The 22,858-nt window shown below is 35.6% G+C and overlaps 1 long non-coding RNA gene across 1 annotated transcript; it reads left to right on the forward strand.

Moving 5' to 3' along the window:
* Positions 1 to 7,164: 7,164 nt before the first annotated feature.
* LOC140526870 (uncharacterized) lies at positions 7,165 to 13,035 on the forward strand. The gene is made up of 3 exons (XR_011974568.1): positions 7,165 to 7,376; positions 10,205 to 10,339; positions 12,899 to 13,035. It is a non-coding gene; the product is annotated as an uncharacterized lncRNA (long non-coding RNA).
* The last annotated feature ends 9,823 nt before the right edge of the window (positions 13,036 to 22,858 follow it).

A 22,858-nucleotide genomic window follows, 5' to 3' on the forward strand; every position in this document is an offset into this window, starting at 1 on the left:
CCTCCCAAACTCTTTTGTTAAAAAAAAAATATTACTCCAATCTCTAATTCATGACCACATGAAAGCTTATACTGTGTGTCAGTCTTTTATTGTTATCTGAAAGAATTCATTTTTCTTCAGTTTAATTTGCAATAACCTCCTTAACTCCAGCTTCTCTTAAAAGAATGATTCAAATTCTTCTCATTTTTTTTCAGAATCCCAATTATTTTTATTGATCATTATGCCCAGATTGACACAATTTTTAAAGCAAACAATCTTTGTTATCTTTTGGAACATCACATTCCTTTTTTTTCCTTCAATATCTTTTTTTCAAATGGATTAATCTTGAACTTTTCTGATTATGCCTGAATTTTCACCCCCCCCAACACCATTTCCACCCTTCCTTTGCTATCTTCAAAATTCATAATTTAATCATTTTATTCTGGAATATTGGTTTGGAGTGAATTAAACTTTGATTTTCTATACATTACTAATTTGTTGATCCTGTTGATCTATATTTTTTCCATCTGCTTATAATATTTCTAGAAAATTTCCTATAAGCTTATTTATAGCATTCAGATTTTCTTTTGAATATTCTTTTCTGGAAGACATAAAATATTTAAATGATCTCTTCAAATTCTATTTTCAAGTTCAATGTTCTTTTGTATTTCTCCTATGTGTCCTTATAATCTTGTCTTCTGAATTTGTTTCATTAATTTCCCTTCTGTCTTTCCATGGTAACAGTCAAATTCTGTGATTCTCCTTTTCAGAGGAGTTACTGTTTTGCAAAAAGATTCTGTTTTCTGTCCTAAATTCCCTAGTCTCTAAATGGTTTTGTTGATTTCTTTCCTTATTTCTTAATTTCACTTTATTTTTGATCTTCTCCAAAATTTTGGAGGTTCTTGGATTTACTCATTTTAGTTTGAGGGGCCTTGAAGCATATTTGTTTCAGTATTTCCCCCTTTTTAAAAGAAGATTTTGATTTAATTTCTTTCTGCAAAATATTTTTTTCCAATGGCATGATTCATTTTTTAAAATATTCCTTTCATTTTATCAAACAACTTTCATTTGCCTTTATCGGTCACTTCCTATTATTTGTAAGATATCTTTGTTATATATGGTATTCTTTTGGCCAATCTTTGCCTTGCTTAGGCTCTGTACTCCTGCTTCCTTCAAGTTTCTGCCACTTACTTTCTTTTCTTTCAAACCATTGAGGATGAATATGTTCTTTGGCTCTGAAGGTGTGAGATGAGTGTTCTCCTGGAAAACTTATCCATGGAGACTATGAGAGGACATTGGGGTTGAATCTCTTCTGCCATCTTTTTAGTCCCTTGCTTCTGGCTTCCATCTTGCATTATGTAATTAATTTGCATAGTTACTTAGATTTTCCTAGGAGGGCTGGTACTGAACAGGTGTAGGAAACCTTTGCATTTAGCTCTCTTTTCAATATTTCTTATGCTTTTGATTCTCTCTGACTTTTTATTCTTATATAGTAACAAATAGTTTTAAACAACACAGAAACTTGGGACCCTCCATAGTTTTGTCACTTCAGGCTCCATACTCCTCTACAGCTGCCCTTAAAGACTTCCACTCAAGTTGTAGAATAGCCTTTGGAAAAGAAAGGCTCCCAACATTGACAAGCTACTAATCTCCAAAGTAAATGACTAAAATTTCAATTGCCACTGAGGCTTATGGGAATATAGGAAGACCACAAGAAGTAGGATGAGTACTTATAGTTATTTTTTTCCAATTGGAATTTATCATGTGTGTGTGTGTGTGTGTGTGTGTGTTTCAATTTTCTTTTTGTCTTCACTATTTCTGCTACATGTCTATCTTTGGAGGGGAACGTTTTTCTTATTTATTTGGTATGCTGTGATGGGAAGCAAGGAAGGGTTTATGTGTCCCAAGTAATGTCCAATTCCATCATCTTCCCAGCTTTGCTCTTCCATGATGTTTTGCAAAAGTGTTTGTAGTCTACATCAATGTTGCTTTTGGCTATAACATCTCTCTGCTTGATAAAGAGATAGAGTGTATGTTGGCTGAGGAATTTTCCATGCTCCTAACTTTTGTACAGCTGCTTTCTAATATTGTCTCTTCTCTTGTTGCCAATGTCAACACCTTTCTTTAGTGTTGATTTTTTAATGTGGAATCTGACTTCATGTAGTAAACTGAGTTTGATATGACTCACATGCAAGTTGCCACTAATTTTCTGTCAATTAAGCATTTGCCATTTATCCACTATTTGGTATGGGATAAACACACACACACACACACACACACACACACACACACAAGTCAGCTGCAAGTCATGCCATCATCTCCATCAAACACAACCTGTGAGAAATCTGACCTTCCTGAATGGAGAGCCAGCCAGTTAGGTAACTCAGATCATCCTTTCCCTCTCCCTCTCCCTCTCCTACTCCTCTCCAAAAGAAGGTAAATTTTGGTGGCTGGAAGCTGGCCAGTTAACTTGGGATTTACTGGCTATATTCTTTCCCTTCCCTTCCCTTCCTTTCCCTTCCCTTCTATTCCCTTCCCTTCTTCTCAAAATTGAAACCTTAAAGCCATTTCACTGGAGCTCACAGAGTGGACCACAATAGCTCCTCTTAATGGCTATATTTCAGGCCCTTCTGGCTCAGAGTAAATGTCAATAGAAACTGTTTCTCTTTTGACTAGCAGCCATGAGGGTCTTCCCCACATAGTTTGATTTTTTTTTTTTTTATTAAAGAGGTCATCCCTTCACTCACTTCTTAAAGAAACCTATTCACTGAATGGGCATTACCTCACTCAAAATAAGAACCTGAAAAGACCTTAGACTAAAAGGGCCAGGGTTTCCCATTGCATCCTGGGCCACCTCCAGTTATCCTGATGAATATCTGGACACTGGACATACTGGCTCTGGAGGAGACAGTGGGGCTGGTGATCTTGCATAGCCCTCCCTCACTCAAATCAAAGTCAACTGCAAGTTATGTCATCATTTTCCTGATGCCATGGTCCTCTTCGAAAATAAAGGACAAACACAACAACAAGATATACACACAGACATATGTAGTGGTACAATGGTCATATTTTTGACTTATGACTAGAAAGACTGATTTAAAAAATTTATTTTAAAAAATTTTAGTTATCTCTCATGTTCTACTTTCTTTTATAATTTTCCCTAATATTTGTGGGTTTTTTTTTCCTTCTTTTCCATTTAGATAATGCTTCTTAGTTCCATGAGGTGATCTCCCAGTGAATATCACCAGGTGATATGGTGAAGCAAACTGTGTTCCACTTCTAGTCCCTTGAAAACTCAAGGATGACAGATTTATCTGGAAGGGAACAACTACTCATTTCATAAGTAAGGAAATTGAGGCCCAGAGAAGCTATAGAATCTTATAGCTATTTTAAAAAAAAAAGACCAGATACCACTATACACTTAAAAACTGTGCTCTAGAAAAATCCTTCTATGCTTCGAAACTTTCTATACTTTCTTTAATTTTGGGGGGAAGGGAGAGAGAAAGCAGGAATGTGTCCCTACATTTTAGCATTTTATATATTACAGAAAATTAAGAGTATTATGTTGGATTTGAAGGGATCTTTCAATACACGTATGCATGCTCATACCTCCACTTCTCACCGAAAGACAAAATAAGTTTATCAATTTGTTAAAAAATTTTTTCATATGAAATTATGAGGTTATCTATTTGCTACCTAGAAAACAATTCCATATGCTCACCTATATAGAAAAAGTCCAAAGTATTAACAAAATCCATAGAGCTGCATAAATGCCATACAGGATAATGGCATTTACGGATGTTTCTCACGTTCATTTTAAGAATTCTAATCACTCCACATTGATTAAAGTCAGAGAAAGCTGCCCACTTTTGAGGAAAATATTTCCTGGCTACGCTTGAATATGTACTTGAAATAGTCACTTAAAGATGAAGTAACTGTTGAGCAAAGTTAAGACAGAGTGTCAGGCCTGGCTATTTTTTTTTTCTTTTATATTTTCAACTTGATATACTCACTTCTTCAAAGCTGAGCTAATCACTCCACTTTTTAATGGGGGTGCTGAGTCATTCTTTGGGTGAATGAAAATGTAACATCATTGTCTGAGGCACCAATGAAATTCCAGCTCACTGAAATTTACTTAGAGTCAAATGAAGAAAGAACAGGATGGTTTTGTGGTTCAAGCACAAATATAGCTTATAGGAAGACCTATTGGCAGCTCCTGTTTAAAGACATATATGGTCTGTCCACTTAAAAATTTAAGTTGTTACTCATGTTGTACATACACCCCCATTTTTAAAAAAATGCACTCACATTTGGAATACCAAAAAAGTAAAATGGAAAATGGAACAAGTAAATGTTGTTATCTGTATATATCCCCTAATCTAAAATGCTCTAAGCAGCCTTGGCAGCTGTTTGCTAATATAAAAGTTAAAATAGTTGGGGAAATGAGATTTCTTAAACATGTTAGATCATTGTGGGATACTTTAATAATATAAAAGCAATAAGCCTGATGAAAGATAAAATGATATGGACAATGCAATATTAAATGTCAACTGAACTATAGCATTATCCTGTGTTTAATTTTTAAAAGGTTAGAACTGGCATGAAAATAACCAGTGCTTGAGAATATGTTTATAATTCATGACCTATCTCAGCATTATTAATGGTGAGTCTTTTAAAAAATATGTCCCTAAAAGTAGTTGCAGTCTTTTGGGAAAAAAAAGACATGGCCTAAATTCAAGCTGCTTTTACTGCAACTAATTATAATAATTGATTATTATTATTATTCCTTAAAATAAAGGCTTTTCAAGAGCCATTCCACTTTCTTTAGCATGTACAGGATATCTTCTGTGTTAATTATTTTTATAATTTATTTATTATTTTAAAATTCTATTTACATACCACCCTTCATCCATGAAACTCCAGACACATTAAAAGCATTAAACCAAAGATCACTGAAAATTTCTTCCGAGAAAAGTTGGCAGTAAGTATAAATATCCATGTATTTATGACCGGAGAAAACAAAAACTCAGAAAACTTAAATGTTTTGCTCAAGGTCACAAAGACAAATTAATCCAAGTACCTCATGTTCCGGCTTGCTCTCTGCCCAAGCTGCAATTATTAATATTCCTGCTATATAGCAAAAGTAAACTGGCTTTACATTTGGAAGAACTGGCTTCCAGTTTGGCCTCTGAGGCTTCCTACCTCAATGACCTTGAGCAAGTTACTCATCTGTGAAAATGAGAGGTAAGGACCAGATGACCTCTCATTTTTTTTTTCCAGTTCTAAAGCTATGACTCTAGCAATAATTGTTAAAATTTATAAAGTACTCTATGGTTTGCACAGCATACTTTATACTTCATTTGGTTTTACATATTCTCTCATTTGATGCTTACATTTACCTTCCTTGTTCAATGGATAGCCTGGAGGCAAGAATCTCTGCATTCAGACATTTAAAGTTGTGTAACCCTGGACAACACTTCATCGTTGTTCAGTCATTTTTCAGTTGTGTCCAACTCTTCATGACTCCATTTAGGGTTTTCTTGACAAAGACACTGGAATGGTTTGTCATTTCCTTCTCCAGTTTATTTTACAGAACAGAATAGTGAAGCAGAGTTAAGTGACTTGACCAGCATACCTCAGCTGGCAAGTGTCTGTTCCTAACTCCTAAGTGTCTTCCTAACTCCAGGACCACCATTCTATCCACTGTGGACACCTATCAGCACTTTGGTCAAGACATTTAACCTCTTTTTACCTCACTTTCTTCAGCTGGTAATAAAAATAGCACCTATTTCAAAAGATTGTTGTGAGGATCTAATGAAGTGGTATTTGTTAAGCATATTGTAGGTATTAGATAAATGCTCATCAACACACTAATTTAATGACTGTAGCAAGTCTTTCTTTGAGTAAGTTATAGGGAATAGGCTGTGGAGGCAGGGAAAGGTAGTAGTAACAGTAATTGAATATACAATTTTCTAACTCTTTGGGCAAGGCTGTTCATTCTTCTTTCACCACCGTGGGACTTCAAATTTGTCCCCCAAATTTGATTCAGTATATATCCATTCTCAAATGGCTTAAAGCCTCTGAAAGCAATGTAAGACAGGGCCTTCTATAGCCACCCGTTTACCAGATGAACATCAGAACATATGTTGCTTAACACCATCTTGACAGGAAAGGCAACGAGATGATATATTAATTCATATGAAGTGGGTTTTACAAGCCAACTGGCAAGATGGCTCCGTCACAGCTCTGGCCTCAGCAGTTATCAGCCCTTGGAAAGCTTCTGCCCTATCCCTTTGCTATGTCGCTGTCCTGTATTTCAGGCATCTTTAACTTGCCGGGGTTTTTTTTTTTTTAATTTGTATTGAACAAGCCAGCTTCACTGCAGCAGTCCCTGCAGAACCTGCCTCTAACCTCTGCCCCGTCCCTCACCTATAAACCTAACTGCCAGAAAAACATGATTTGGAGGTAGAATTAGAAGCTCGAATTTCCTTTTCCTGAGAAGTAAACAGTACACAGACAGGCTATTTTTTCCCCCTTACCCTCCACAGAAAAATACAGATGAAATTCAGCTGCTCGAGCTGTGCTCAATCCTCCACCATCTCAGCAAGTTCATACTGTGTAAATATTGTGATCTTAATAAATAAATACTGAAGCACAGCTGGCGTTGGCAAGATATCGCTGTTAGGCTGCTGCAGCCCTGTTATCACCAGTGGGTGTTGCTAATTATTCTCAGAACTGAGGCTCCAGCAGACGTAGGGGAAAGGAATGCAGAGGAAAGTCAACAGAGGTTGAAACCAAAATAAAACATTGTTTGTGCCGGTGGATAGCAAGGGCATTCCACCCTTGTGAAAACAGGAGATTCATACAGTGTAGGTATGAGTTGCCTTTCTCTATGAAGGAAAAGGGAGGGGGGAGAAGGGGAAGAGAAAGGAGAAAGGAAAAGGGAGAGAGGGAGAGAAGGAGAGAGGGACAGAGGGAGAGAGATGATTTAACAGCCATACTTATTTCAGGCCTTGATTACACTGGAGCTGATTAAAATTCATACCACTTGTTTGGAAGGGCAAGCGGAGGTAATTGGGGTGTTCAAAGGACAGTCAGTGCTGGAAGCCTGAAAGCTTCGAATGAATGAGTTAACCAAGAGGAATGATTTTTTTTTTCTTCTTTCCCTCTCTGCTTTGCTGGCAGGTGTGTTAATGACCTAGCTTTGCACACAGCACACAAAAGAAGTTCATTTTCTTTAACCATGATGACTTGAGTAAGCAGATGCTCTTCAGACACATTGTCAAGCCAAAGAGAAGCCCTGCATGTGAGCTGATGCATTCTTTGCTGAAAAGCCTGTGGTTAATTTTTAATTGCTGGCAGCAGGGTGGATGTGATGACCACAGCACTCCATGGAGGTAGGGCTTATGCTTGATCATCAAATCAGTGCTGCCTCTCTAGTAATGCTGTTTGACTTTGAGCCCATCCGTTAAGTGTACATTGGGCTATTAAACAGAATTCTGGCATAGAGCTGGGCTGTTATGTCACAGAAACTGCTCTCATTTACTTCTATCAGCAATTCATTACACAACAGGGAAGGGTGGGTTGAGAATGTACAATCTACCATTAGGAATAAGAAATCTCTCACTCCTCTGTATTCTCCCTCACTCTCTGCATTCATCTCCTTTCCCTCCATTCCCAGGAGGATATAATATATGGGGCAAAATCATGATGACACAGCCATTGCTTGGTCCAGATGCCTCTCAACTGGAATTCTTGGTCTCCTGATATTTCTTGCTAGGCCCATGGATTTTAGGCAATTTCCTTTGGCTGTCTTTAGACCTTTGATTCATGGGTTGATAACTTCATTCTTTGAATCTGGGATTATTAATATCAAACAAGTCATAAATCAGGAAGCAATATTTTCACCAAATGTGTTCACCATTGCCATGAAGTATTTCTAGTTCAGGGGCAAAGTGGAAAAAAGGATTCCCTTTGATGGCCTCTTTATATTTATTTTGCATTATATGCACACACACGCACACACACATATATACATATATATCATATATTTGTATAAGTATATGTTTTCTCATAGAGTATAAGCTTCTTGAGAGCAGGTGTTATTTCTTATTTTTTTCCTTCTTCATGTGCCCAGTAGTAAGCACAATGCTTGTCACATAGAGACACTTGACAAATACTTGTTCATTAATTGACTGCTACATACTTTGCATCTCTTCAAGGGGCTAGAACAGTAGATAATTCTTAAATGTTTCTGGAATTGAACTGCTGTCATTCATAGTCAAGGATGGTTTCCATGACTCATTATATGTTTTATAGCATCCAATATCATATATATATATATATATATACATATATATATACATATTTATATATAATTTTGAATCAATATATTATATCTTTCCTTTTTAATCAAAATTTTATAAATTAAAAACTTCAATAAATATGAATATTTTTATATACAAAGAAGGCCACAAATTGAAGATTGTACTTTAAAACTCAAAGCCAGATTATAAAACTTTTAGCATGCATTAAATTTAATATAATAAAACCAATACTACCTTGCTTGTGTCACCTTTTCAAATCAATTCTAAACTCCTCTGTGTGTATTGATGTTTTATTGAATGTGTCCCCTGTAAGTTTTTTTAACTTTTTTCACCATTATCACTTCCTCTTTATTCTCCTTCTATAAATGAAAAAAAAATCAAGTTTCCTTTTATAACTATAGTCAAGCAAAACAAATCTGTCATACAGGTAATATCTGGAAATATGTGTCCTTTTTCTGCAACTAAAATCCATCACTTCTCCAGCAAGTTTTGAGAGGCATGCTTCATCTTCAGTTACTGTGTATTTTTCAATGATTGACAAAGTAATGAATTAGACTCTTATTTAGTGGTATAAAAGGAAACATGTCAACACACGACTTAATGATCTGTTTGACTGCCCTTATCAACAGCTTTTAGTCTACAAAAACTATGCTTTAAAATTATCCTTGGGAAATAAAAAACAACAACACATTTTTCAATCTTTCCTCAGGCTCAATAAACATAATTCAGGTGTTCTTTTGTTCATTAAACAATTATCAACCAAATGGGAATGCTAATTCCTCACAGAATTGTTTTAGCTTTTAACATAGTATCACAGAATGGCAAGAGTTGGAAGGGACGTAATATGTCTTTTAGTGGCCATTGCATAATCGAATAAGCTTCTCTCTTCTACAACATACTTCAGAATATGAGCATGAAGTCTTTCACAGCAGACCTATACTAAAAGGTCTTGATACACATATGCCATTCATCCTTCCTTTAGAGAGTTCTAATTCTTAAGGAGTTTCCCCCTTACTTTAAACTTAAATCCCCCTTATCTAAATTTATCTACTTTCAATTTCTACCCCTTCTCCTAATTTTGCCTCTGGGACCAAGCAAAATATGACTAATCCTCCTGTTTCCTAATCATAGGTACAGTATTTGTATAGTAATTTAAGGTGTGCAAAGCATTGTACAAATGTTAGTTCATTTTATTCTCATAGCAACTCTGGGAGTTAAGTGCTATGATTATCCCAATTTTACAGAGAGGAAACTGAGGCAGACATTGGTTAAATGACTTGTCCAGGGCCACACAACTAGTAAGTGTCTGAGGTTGGATTTCAATTCAGATCTTCCTCAATCCAGGTCCAGTATTGCATTCATTTTACCACCTAGTTATGACAATTTTCAAATGCTTGTAACAGTGATTAGGCAAACCACGGGGATTACCGTGTGATCTGTGGAAGACTTCCTGGAGAGAGAAAATTTCATCACATTTAAGTTGAGGTTTAAATGATAGTTCAGAATCAGCAACCAAATGTGGCATATTACAATTAAAGGAAATATTTTGAGTAAATTCATAGAGGTGTAAAAATGCATGATATTTATAGTGGATATCAAGTGTTCCTATTGACCTGATGCATAGAATAGAGAGAGAACATACAACGTGGCCAAAAAATTATGAAAGTGTGAGTTTGTGAGAAATCTCAAACACCAAAGGAAGGAGGTCCAATTGTATTAAGTAGGCAATATGAAGCCACTGGTGGGTATTAAATAGTGTAGTAAATGACTAAATCTCTGCATAAGAAAAGTAATTGTCTTCTCTCTATACTTCTCTCTTCTCTAAGCTAATAGCCCCACTTCTTTCAACTGATTATAATGGCAATTTAAATGGAAAGATCTTTCCCATTCATTAACAGGCCTATAGGATCCCTTAAATCACCTGGAAGTCCAAATCACATGTGGTGGGAGGAGCTTGCCGAAAGGATGGAGCAGAACTAGGAGAAAGTTACTGAGAGCAGTTGGAATGGAGGAGAGAGGATACAGGGTGGGAGGTAAGGCTCATGAGTGTTTGCTTGTGGGAAGCCCCTGGCAGGGTGGAGGGGGAGTGGGGTGGGAGGGAAGGCTTGGGAATGCCTTTGTCCTCAGCAGTGCTAATGTATATTGACTTCCTGGCTACTATGAAGGATTTGGCTTTCTGGTTTGGGGATCTGGCTTTCTGGTATATGAATAAACATTTTTCTTCTGCCTTCTTCATAGAGAATCTTCTATACTTTGTTTGAGAATTATGCCAGCATATGCATAGCTGTCCTCAGTGCTGTGAATATTGCCTGGCCTATACACTGATCTATATAAGCCTTTCGTTGTTGTAATTACCTTCACTTGGATGCTTTCCAATTTCACTCCACCCCCACCCTCCCAAATGGTTTATTTGTTGAAGGAATAATTATCAAGTACCTACTATGTGGAAAATATTATCCTAAGTGCTAAAGGTAGAAAAACAAAAAAGAACATATCGCTGCCTTCAAGGGCCCTATACTGGTGGGCATGGAGGAGGAAGGTGGTGAATGGAGATAGATACACAGAAATAGATCTATAAACAAGAAAAAATTTGGGAAGTGAGCACTGGCAATTAGAGGTAACAAGATAAGTCTTATGTAAGAAATGGAGTTTGAGCTCAGCCATAAAAGAAGGCTTTAAGATGAAAGACTGTGTTTCAGGCTTGAGGTGGCAGCCTATGGAATGACACAAAATAAGTCAATGGGAAGAAAAGTCTGGAGAATAGTAAGAATGTTGAGTTGTGTGGCAGAGATTGGAGAGAAGTAATATGAAATATGATTAGACAATTTGACTGGAGGCATTGTGTGAGAGGTTTTAAAAACTCTCAAAGATTTTTCATTTTATGCCTGAGACAATGGGGAGCCACAGGAACTTCTAGAGATGAACAACATAACCACCTCTCCAATTTCAAAACATCATCTTGACAACTACACAGAGAATGGATTGGGGAAGGGGGAGACTTGTAGCAGCATGTAAAGCATTCCATAAGTCATAAAACACAATTTAAATCTTAGCCATTATTATTGTTACTGTCAGGATGTATAAAAATTTGTGCAATTAGTATCTACTATGTTCTAAGGCATGTCAAATAGCAAACATAAAAAGGTAATACTCTCAAGGAGCTAACACATTTATAAATATACAGGGATATTTGCATAACAGTCTTATGCAAAGAAAGACCTATAGATTACTATAACCATTCCTTTCAGATACCTCAAACTACTAAGATATATTTAACTGGATTTTCCAAACCATAAATTATAATGGCATTTCTGACTTTTATGTGAAAACTGCTGATGAAATGTTTAAGTAAAGTAAATAAATCCTCAAGTTGTGAATAAAAAAATAAGCAAAATGTAGAAACTGATAATCGTTGATAGATAATAACCAAAGGATTCTCTCCACAATGTGCTTGCACTGTTCTTGTATCTATTTTTATGTAAATCTTATAACCCTCTGAGCAGTGTTCCCTGTTACTACCTAAAATAAAGATGAAGTGAATTTCCCCAGCAATATGAAGGCTGGCACAATATTCTCTAAACTCATTTTAAAGAATCAATATTTCACAAGTTATTGAGGCTCCATTTCTATCTTCTTGACTTCTCTGAAATTAGAAGTCATTATACAAGACTTTCTCCTGGGGTTTTCTGGTATCCTTGTTAGGAAACACAACTCTGAGCTGCAATCTTCTTGCACCTGTCACCAGTGAATTGTATGAGCTAACAGACAAAATACTGCTGAGAGATGGAGAAGGATCCCTTGGGCTGGTATTGTATTTGGAATAGGTCATTAGCAAATATTCCTCATAGTTTGATTTCAAGGTAAAGTTTACTTTTTTTCCCCTAGCTCCTTTCTTTGTACCTATGGACTGGATTCTGCCAATGCCATTAGTGAGATTCTGATAGGATCTTATGTGTCAATTTATGCAGAAAGTTTTACTTATTTACTATTTACCTATTCTTTAAGATTTACCTGTTTAACTATTCACTCATTCCTTTGACAAGGTCATAAACTATCTGGAAAGCTGGATTCCTAAAGAAACAGAGCATTTGTGGCAATATTCTCCTTCTTTGAATCAAAGGCATGAAAGGAGCTCTGGAGAGGGAAGGGAAATAAAAGACCAATATGTCACTAACATAAGCAGGGTTTATCTAAAATAATGCAATGCTTTACCCCTGTGATTTTTGGAGCACATGTGAACAATTCTCCAGGCAGTTTTGGAATAAATTGTGTATAAGTTTCAAAGTGTTTCATTCATTTATTTTTAAAATCCTTTCCAATCTTAAACCTCATAAACACCAAACAAAACGAACATCTACATCTAAGAAACAGAACAGAAACAGAGGAGTGAATATGAAACCATGAATCTGTCATGCACAGCATGCAGGGTTTTTCCCCTGATAATTGTTTTTCCCCTCATAATATACAAGGTATTCAATATGGAACTTTCAAAGTTGTCCTGATCATCTGTGTTTCCTTCAGGAATATCTTCAGTTCTATTCCACTGCATTAAAAATGATTAATAATCTTTTTTTGTTTGCTTGCATTATTAGCAGATAAGTAAATACTCAGCCCTTTCTTGCCAACCCATCTCCACTGGAAGAAATGCAGAGTGAAATAAAGCAAACTCCCACGTTAGGCATGCCCAAAACAGTATGCCTCATTCTTCATTATGTTTCTCTTTCAGAAGGTGAGTAGAATACTTCATTAATGTTCCTCTGGGATCATAATTGGCTATTTTAAAATTTTATTTAGTATTTTTCTCCAGTTACATGTAAAAACAATATTTAACATTGTTTTAACACTCTGAGTTCCTAATTCTCTCCTCTTCCCCCTCATTGAGAAGGAAAGTAATTTGATATAGGTTATACATATGAAGTCATGCAAAATATTTACATATCAGTCAGGTTGTGAAAGAAAACATAGATCAGAAAAAACCTCAAGAAAAATTTAAAAAAAGTGTACTTCAATATGTACTCAGACACTGTTAGTTCTTTCTTTGGGATGGATAGCATTTTTCATAAATCCTTCAGACATGTTGGATCACTGTATTGCTGAGAATATCTAAGTCATTCACAGCTTATTTTACAATATTGCTGTTACTTTGTACACAGTCCATTTCACTTTGAGTCAGCTCATGTAAGTCTTTCCAGGTTTTTCTGAGAGCATCCTTCTCATCACATGATAGTATAAAAGTATTCTATCATAATTGCATTCTACAATTTCTTCAGCCATTTCCCAATTGATGGACATCCTATCAATTTCAAATTCTTTGCCACCAGAAATGAGTTGCTAAAAATTTGTACATAAAATTTTGTACATATAGGTCCTTTGACTTTTTGTTTTTTTTACCTTTTTGGGAATACAGGCCTAGTAGTGGCATTGCTATGTCAAAAGGTATGCATGGTTTCATAGCCCTTTGGGTGTGGTTCTAAATTGCTCTGCACAATGGTTGAATAAGTTCACACCTCCACCAACAATGCATTAATGTCTCACCTTTCCCACTTTGCAGCCAGCATTAGTGTTTTCATTCTAACCAATCTAACAGGTATGAGGTAGTACATCAGAATAGTTTTAATTTTCATTTCTTCAATCAGTGGTGATTGAATTAATGATTGTAGATAGCTTTGATTACATCTTCTGAAAAGTATTCACAACTTTTGATCATTTATAACTGGTGAATGGCTCTTTTATAAAGTTGACTCAGTTCTCTATATGTTTGAGAAATGAGACCTTTATTAGAGAAACTTGCTCTGTTTTTTTCACAGTTACTACTGTTAACTATATTTCCATCTCTATCACTCCCATTTATTCTATTCTCTCTATTCTTTTACCCTCTCCCTCTTCAAAAGTGTTTTACTTGTGACTACTGCTCCCCCGATCTGTCCTCCCTTCTAACACCCTCCTTCTTTTGTCCCATTCCCTTCCTACTTTCCTGTAGGGTGAGATAGATTTCTATACACAAATGAGTTTGCATGTTATTCCCTTTTTGAGACAATTCTGATGAGAGTAAGATTCACTTGACTTCCCATTACCTCCCCACTCCTCTCCTCCAGTATAAAAGCTTTTTCTTGCCTCTTGGATGTGAGATAATTTACCCCATTCTACATCTCTTTGTCTTTCTCCTAGTATATTCCTCTCTTACTATAACAGCAACCACACTGGCATACACAGGATGGCTTGCTAGTACAGGTTCTTGGATCTGCTTTTCTAAAAGGAAAGCAACTTTTGAGAGGTCAACAATCTTCTTTAATCACATATACTAACAAAGAAAATACAAGTAGAAAAATAAAGACCAACAGACAGGGCTTCTACCTGTCTAACCTTAAGCAATACATATATCACAGATCAACAGACAGATCCAACTGTCTGACCATTACATAGACACATAGTTACCAAAGAAAGAAGCATCAACATCTGGGTTTTCAAAGCCAGGGGATCCTTAAAGGCTACTCAGAATCTTATCTGAATGTCTAGCCATACCACACACGTTCTTCTCAGGAGTGAGCCCCAAAGCAAAACCTCATCTCAGAGTATATGTATACACTTTTCAGAGCCAGGAAGAATCACAACTTTCCTGCTTCAGGACCTAATTAACAAAAGGTGCAAAATCTGTCAAGCAAACTCTCCCTTTTAACAAATCCCTCCCCCAATGGGCTCCACTGTGAGGCCAATTAATGGATGGGGAAGATCTTTAACTTCCATTAACATAAATCCCATATGTGTATACATATATATGTATGTATATATGTGTATATCTATCTATCTTGTCATCTCTTCATTGTCAACTCATACTTATGCTCTCTATCAATATATAATCCTCCTAATTGTCCTAATAATGAGAAAGTTCTTATGAGTTATAAGCTTCATCTTCCCATATAGAAATATAATCAGTTTAACCTCATTAAGTCCCTTGTAATTCTCTTTCCTGTTTACCGTTTCATGCTTTTCTTGAATGGTATCTGATAGTCAAATTTTCTATTCAGATCTGGTCTTTTCATTAAGAATATTTACAAAATGTCCATTTTTTCCTCTGAAGAATTATACTGTTTTGCTCTGTAGGTGATTCTTGGTTGTAGTTCTACTTCCATTGCCCTCTGGAATATCATATTCAAGACAACTGCTCCTTTAATGTAGAGGCTACTAAATCTTGTGTTATCCTGACTGTAGCTCCATCATACTTGAATTGTTCCTTTTCGGCTGCTTGCAATATTCTCTCTCAGTCTTGGAGCTCTGGAATTTGTTTATAATATTCTTGGAAGTTTTCATTTGAGGATCTCTTTCAGGAGGCAATTGGTGAATGTTTCCAATTCTGATTTTTACCCTCTGGTTCTAGAACACCAGGGGAATTTTCCTTGACAATTTCTTGAAAGACATGGCTAGGGTTTTTTTAATCATATCTTTCAGGTAGTCAAATAATTTTTAAATTACCTCTCCTGAATCTATGTTCCAGGTATGTCATTTTTCCAATGGGACATTTCACAATGACTTCTGTTTCTTTTTCATTATTTTGGTTTTGTTTTATTGTTTCTTGATTTCTTATAAAATAACTAGCTTCCATTTGCTCAGTTATAATTTCTAAGAAATTATTTTCTTCCCTGAACTTTTGTACCTCGTTTTCTATTCAGCCAATTCTACTTTATAGGAGTTATTTTCTTCAGCAATTTTTGGTGTGTCTTTTTCCAATTCATCACTTCTGCTTTGTAGAAACTTTCTTCTCATTGATGTTTAATACTTCTCTTGCCATTTTGATTAGTGTGTTTTTTAATGGATTATTTCCTTCAACATTTTTTGTGTCTCCTTTAGCAAGCTGTTGACACTTTTTTTCATGAATTTCTCATATCATTCTTGTTTCTCTTCCCAATTTTTCCTCTACCCCTCTTCCTTGATTTTCAAAATTCTTTTTGAGCTTTTCCATGACCTGAGAGCAATTTCTGTTTTTCTAGGAGGCTTTGGATATAGGAGCTTTGACTTTGTTATCATATTCTGATTGTGTGCTTTGATCTTCCTTGTCACCAAAGTAACTTACTATGATCAGAATATTTTTCTTTTGTTTTCTCATTTCCCCCGGGCTATTACTTGACTTTTACCTCTTTGTTAAAATAAAGCTTTGCTTCCAGGATGGAGGGTGAACTGTTCAAAGCTTCAGGGGTTTTGTGCAGTTGTTTTCAGAGGTATTTCTAGGGACCTGTAAGTTTTTTGGTTTTTTTCCAAGGTGTTATAATCTAAGGAGAGGTGTGTTTCCTACTCTCCTGGCCTGTGCTTTGGTCTGTGAGTCACCGCATGCACTCTTTTCTGCCCTGAAATTGTGACAAGGGTTCTTGCTCCAATGTGGCTGTTAGCACTTTTATGCTAGTGCTCTTCCTCTCCTTGGGACTGACACCTAGGACTATGACCCAGATCTGTGTGTGGGTAAAGAAAGACAGTCCTTCCTCAGTGCAAGCAAAAAGACCCCTGAAATCTCATTCTGGCCAGTTGTTCAACCCCTTTACCATTTGTGGGTTGACAGACTATTATTAATGTATTTTTAATGGAATAGGAAGATCTTTCCCATTCATTAATAGGCCTATGTGACCTGCTTAAGTCACATGGAAGCCTAAGTCACACAAGTTTGAGTCACATGAAGCCTGTGGTGAGAGGAACTTGCCTTACAGGTAGAGCACGAAGGGGTAAAGGAGGAAGGGTGGATCAAAGCTGAGAGGAAGTAAGAAAGAGTAGTCAGAGCTAGGAAAGAGAGAGGAAACAAAAAAAGCTGGTGTGAGTGAAATACAGAGTGATTTTGCTTAAGGGAGTTGGTTGGTGGGAAGGCATGATAATGTGTATAGATTTCTTGGTTACTATGATGGATTTGGCTTTTTGGTGTTTGAATAAATGTCATGATTTTGTCTTCAATGAAGAGAGTCTGTTATATCTTGAGATTCAAACCTGAACATATACAGACATATTCATAGCTACCACTGTGGGTATCACATTGGCGATATAGAGCTACAGAAGCAGTAACAGCTGCTGCAGATTTAGTGGCTCCCAAGGCCTGCTTCTGGTTTGTTGGGACTGGGTCTGTGCTGGCAAGGCCTGAGCTGTACTGTGCTCCACTCTCAATCAGGTACATCAGACCTTTCCTGCTGACCTTCTACATTGTCTTTGGCTGGAAAATTATTTCTCCCTATCCTTTTGTGTGTTCTCCTATTCCAGAACTTCTTTAATAGGAGAGAACTCAGTTGAGTCATCTTTTCTCTGCCATCTTGGCTCCACAGATACTTGGTTATTTTATTGATCATTGTTCTTAAGATCTTGAATTTTTTTTTCTTTGCAATGTTTCTATATAAATTGTTTTCCCCTTATTCTAAATATATTACATTTATTTATACTGGCCATCTGACTTCAAAATAATAGATGTTACTTATCTCTCATTGACCCAAGAATCAATCACACACAGACCAGTTATTTATTATGTGCCTACTATGCATCCAGTATACCACCTCACACCTGTCAGATTGGCTACTATGACAAAAAAGAAAAATGATAAATATTGGAGAGGATGTGAGGAAATTTGGAAATTAATATACTATATGTGGAGTTGTGAACTGATCCAACAATTCTGCAGAGGAATTTGGCAACTATGCCCAAAGAACAACCAAATTATGCATACTCTTTGACTCAGAAATATCACTACTAGGTCAGTATCTCAACGAGATTGTAGAAAAGTAAAAAAAGACCTACATGTGCAAAAATATTTATAGCAGACCTTTTTGTGGTAGTAAGATATTAGAAACTGAAGAGGTGCCCGTCAATTGGGGAAATGACTAAAGAAGCTGGCATATAGATGTAATAAAATACTATTGTGCAATAAGAAATGATGAATAGGCAGATAAAACAAACAAACAAACATGGAAAGACTTGTACAAACTGATGAAGAGTGAAATGAGCAGAACCAGAAAATCATTGAACTGTTATCAGCAACCTTGTGTAATGATCAACTATGAATGACTCAGTTCTTCTCAGCAACACAATGATCCAAGAGAAGTCCAAAGGACTCAGGAAGGAAAATGCTATTTATATCCAGATAAAAAATTGATAAATTCTGAATGTAGATCAAAGCATACTTTTTTTCATTTAGTTCTTTGTGATTATTTCCTTTTGATCTGTTTCTTCTTTCACAACAGTGACTAAAATGGAAATATGTTTTCCATGATAACACGTGTACAACCTTTATCAAATTGCCTCCTATTTTAGGAAAAGAGGAGAGGAAGGAAGTGGAGGGGAGGGAGGTAGAGAGGGAGAAAAATTTGGAATTCAAAATCTTGTTAAAATGAATGCTAAAAATTGTCTTGTTATATAATTGGGGAAAAATAAAATATTATTTTAAAAAAATATGTGGCTGTTGATTTAAGGAGTCAACCTTTTTTAAAATTAAGCTTTCCTTGTTTGTGGCATAGTGATATATTTATTGGGTGGAAAATTAAAAAAATAATACTATATTTAATTTTCAAATAACAGTTTAGGAAAATATTAAGCTACTATGATTTTAACAACTACATATTATATTACAGCAATGAACAAGTCAAAAAATGGAGAGATTAGCAGTATCAATGGCTAAAGATCAAAATAAGAATAGTTCAACTAAAATCAGTTACAATTTTACATAAAAATATTCTTTTTTAAGATGTAAATCTAATTTGTGTGTTTAAATTAATATCCAAAAAATTTGAAAACTTTTTTAACTGTCTGAGCATATCATTTAACTACATGATTCTTTGTAGTCTCACACGTTTGGACTGTAATAGAACTAAAGAATGTTCCAGATCTCAAAATGTTTCCTTTGTATAATACAAAGTATTATGTGATGAACACCATAGGAGTGATACAGTCAAAATGCTATAGTTGTTCAGAGAAGGAATTATTTTAGGCCATAAGGGAGAAGGATAATGGCATTTGAGCTGGTTCTTAAAAATCTGAGGTTATAAGTGAGCAAGGATAGTGGTAAGAAGCAAGAGGGCACAGCATTTCCCTGTGTCTCATCCTTACCCCTAGTCAGAGGGACAATTTGTACAATGCACCAATTGACTTGATTCAACAGCAAGCCATCCAGTTATCTAAAGCAATCACATACATATAATGGAGTAAGTAGAAAATGCATTTGGGGACTAGATTGAGGAATGTCTTAAATGTCTGACAAAGAGAAGTTATGGAAGACTTTTGTTTAGTTTAATGACATGGTAAAATTGGCAATCTCTAAAGATAATTCTGATGATGGTGCATAGGATATATGAATGATGTAGGACACTGAGAGCTTTTGCAGTTGGCCAGGTTCAATAATAGGATGATGATGTTGGAAATTAAAGAGGGATATTGACTGTGAATGTTACTACAATCTGGGAAGCAGAACCCCTGGACTGTGGGAAAAGAAAGGCAAGAGTTTTTATCAATTGTTTTAATGAATGCATTAGCCTATCTCCAATTCCCAGGCTACCTGTATTTAAAATATAGAATCAGTATGTAAAATATAGAATCAGGGAAAACCTAGATATTTGTGATAGTAGTCCTAAATTGATTCTTATTTAATTCATAAAATTATTGTATGAAATGCATGATGGCAACCATAAAATACTATGTAAAATGTTTTTATTGAATTCAGATAGAAAAAGGCCGGGATAAGTAGCTATTCTACTACTATATTTTTATTCAATATTCTATAGACTCTTCTACAGGTGAATAAAATAACTTGTTCTTTTTTCATATTTAATCAAAGTTTAAGTGTCTTCTCTGTTAGGTGTTTGAAAGCATCTTTGAAACAAGACAAGGACAGGAAAACATGGACAATATATGCATCATCTGGTTCTCGTGTAATTTTTAGTTCTTCAGCAAGGTTTTATACTTAGGAAGTTTTTCATTTTATGTAGCTTGGAGATTCTTTGTAAGTTAGGATGGCAGACATTTCTAAAAAAATATTATTCTTAACATTTTATGAATCACTCTTTGGTCCAGGCTTTTATGTGCAGAAATTCATTCCATGACAATGGTGCTGGTCCGGTATAGCCTACTGGTTGAGTTCTTGAGGACATTTTGAAATCTCTGTTTATAATGTGAGCATTTATCATTTGTCATTCCATGTGAAGTGAGCTTCTAATGCATAATACTAGCCACCAGGTTGTATTTTTCTATGTATTTGGTAGGTACTAAATTTTTACAGCCTGTAGAGATGTTACAAAGTCTCCAAAGTTCACTTGTATAATCTATGTTGATCAGTAAGGCTGGCTTTCTTAAGGATAACCCTGCTATAGTTTTCGGTGGTAACGGTATGGTCCTAAATTGCCACCATAAAATATATTGTTTTCACAAATAAATCCTCAGTCAAATAAATGACTCAGTCCTTTGTTAAATACTTCTTAACTGGTATATTGTTACCAAGGTTATCACCCCTGGAGGGCCTTTTCACTCATTCGGATTTTAAATAATAGCAATTATATTGGCTCCATCCAGAGGTGAGATACTTTTACTTATATTGGACAAATTCATCATGGTCTTCCTGTTTGTTATTAGCTTTTAGTGTTGCTCAGTGAAGTGATTTCTGCTTATTCCAAACGTATTTCTAGAGTATTTTAAAAAAATCTTTTTGTCATGTGCTTTAAAAATATCTAACAATGTAAACCATAAATTGAGATTGCCTGACTTCTACTTTGTTTCAAAAATCCTTTGCTCTGACAAAAAATATTACTACAAATATTATAGAACATGTAGGGACTTTATTTTCATCAGCGACCTCCTTGGGGTATAAATCTAGTAGCACAATTACATGAGTTAACAGCTATGAATATATTTTAGCCACTTTCTCAACATAATTCCAAATTGTTTTCCAAAATGGTTGTATTGATTCATAGCTCCACCAACAATGTGCTAAAATGCCTATCTTCAGTCCTGTCCCATTGACTGTTCCAATCCTTTGTCATTTGTGCCAATGTGTGGGATATGAGGTGAAACTTCAGACTTGTTTTATTATTGTCTCTATATTTAAGATATAAAATGCTCATTTATGAAATTTGATATTAATCTAGAATTATTAATTTTAATTAGTCAGAATCTTTTCAATCTCATGAAATTGTAAAATTGTCCTCTTCAGATTTTCTAATTGCCCCTATCTCTTTAAGTATGCACCAACTCATATCTATGAGAAGTATGTTTTGCTTCTCTTCTAATTTTCAAATTGTATTTATTTAATATTAATATTGTATTTTCATTTAGAATTTATTAAGGAATATTATGTAAGATTCTAGTTTAAATATAATAGATAGACTACTTTTCCATTTTCCCCCAGTAGTTCATTTTTGTTTTTACCAACTATAGGTGTTTCTTGTTTCTTTCCCCCTAAGTGATTTATGTTTTATGGTTTATGTAACAATGGGTTATCAAGTTTCACTGTTTCTGATGTTCCTTGTATATCAATAAGCACCCCAACATACACAGGGGGATCTGCTATTACAGGCTCTTTGATCTGCTTCTCTAACAGGAAAGTCAACTTTTAGGGGGTTAACACTCACTTTAAACAAACACATGTATTATTCAGTTAATTCAGGGGAAAAAGTCAGCACCCTGAACTTCAGAGACAATACCAAGAAATCAAATATCAACAGACAAGGCTCCCTTTGTCTGACTATAATCAGTACATACATGACAATTCAACAGACAGGTCCAACAGTCTGATCAAAGTTACTAGAGAGGGAAGCACCAATATCTGGGTTTTCTAAGCCAGGGAGCTACGTAGCAGCTTCCCAAAGTCTCTCATCTGGCATATAACTTCTTCTAAAAATTAAGTTCTAAAGTAAAACCTCACCCTCAGAGTATTTATATACTTTTCAGAACCAGAGGGCATGACCCTCTCACCCAATGCCTCAATAGAAAAAACAAAAGGTACTTGAGACCTTCCTACAAAACAGCTCCCCTAATTAAGCATCCCTCAATGGGCAGGCCCAATAATTAGTGGTGTGTGGGATGGCTCAGGACCCTACATAAATCAATTACTCAGAGACTTCTCAAAGTGATGACAGAAAAGAGATTTATTCAATTCTTGAGAAGCGGGGCTAACCTGTAGGAGTAGGAAAGCCGAAGACAAAGAAAAGGCAGTGATTTATATAGACCGTAACGCAAGTCCCTCCCTGCCCAGTGACCATTATTCTCATTAGCTGAGAATACGATCTTACATTCTAGACACGAAATCTAACCAATCCCTTTTGAAATGAAGACATTGAAGAATTAGGTAAACTTTATCCAATCATTGAGACCCTAATGTACTACACAGTTTTATATACTTATATGGAATTATTCTGTTCTAAAAATATAGTAACCTTGAGCCTCTCTGTCTTACCTCACCCCTGGGAGAAGAATTACAATCTGAGAAGTCTTCACTAAACCTATCCCACTCAGTGGGAAAGATCCTCCTTAATCACATTATTCAGTGGCATTATACTTCTTAGTATTTTTATTATTTATTTACTTACTGTTATTGTTTATAACAAAAG

This window comes from Notamacropus eugenii, chromosome 2 (genome assembly GCF_028372415.1).
Source record: "Notamacropus eugenii isolate mMacEug1 chromosome 2, mMacEug1.pri_v2, whole genome shotgun sequence".
NCBI classification, from domain to species: Eukaryota; Metazoa; Chordata; class Mammalia; order Diprotodontia; family Macropodidae; genus Notamacropus; species Notamacropus eugenii.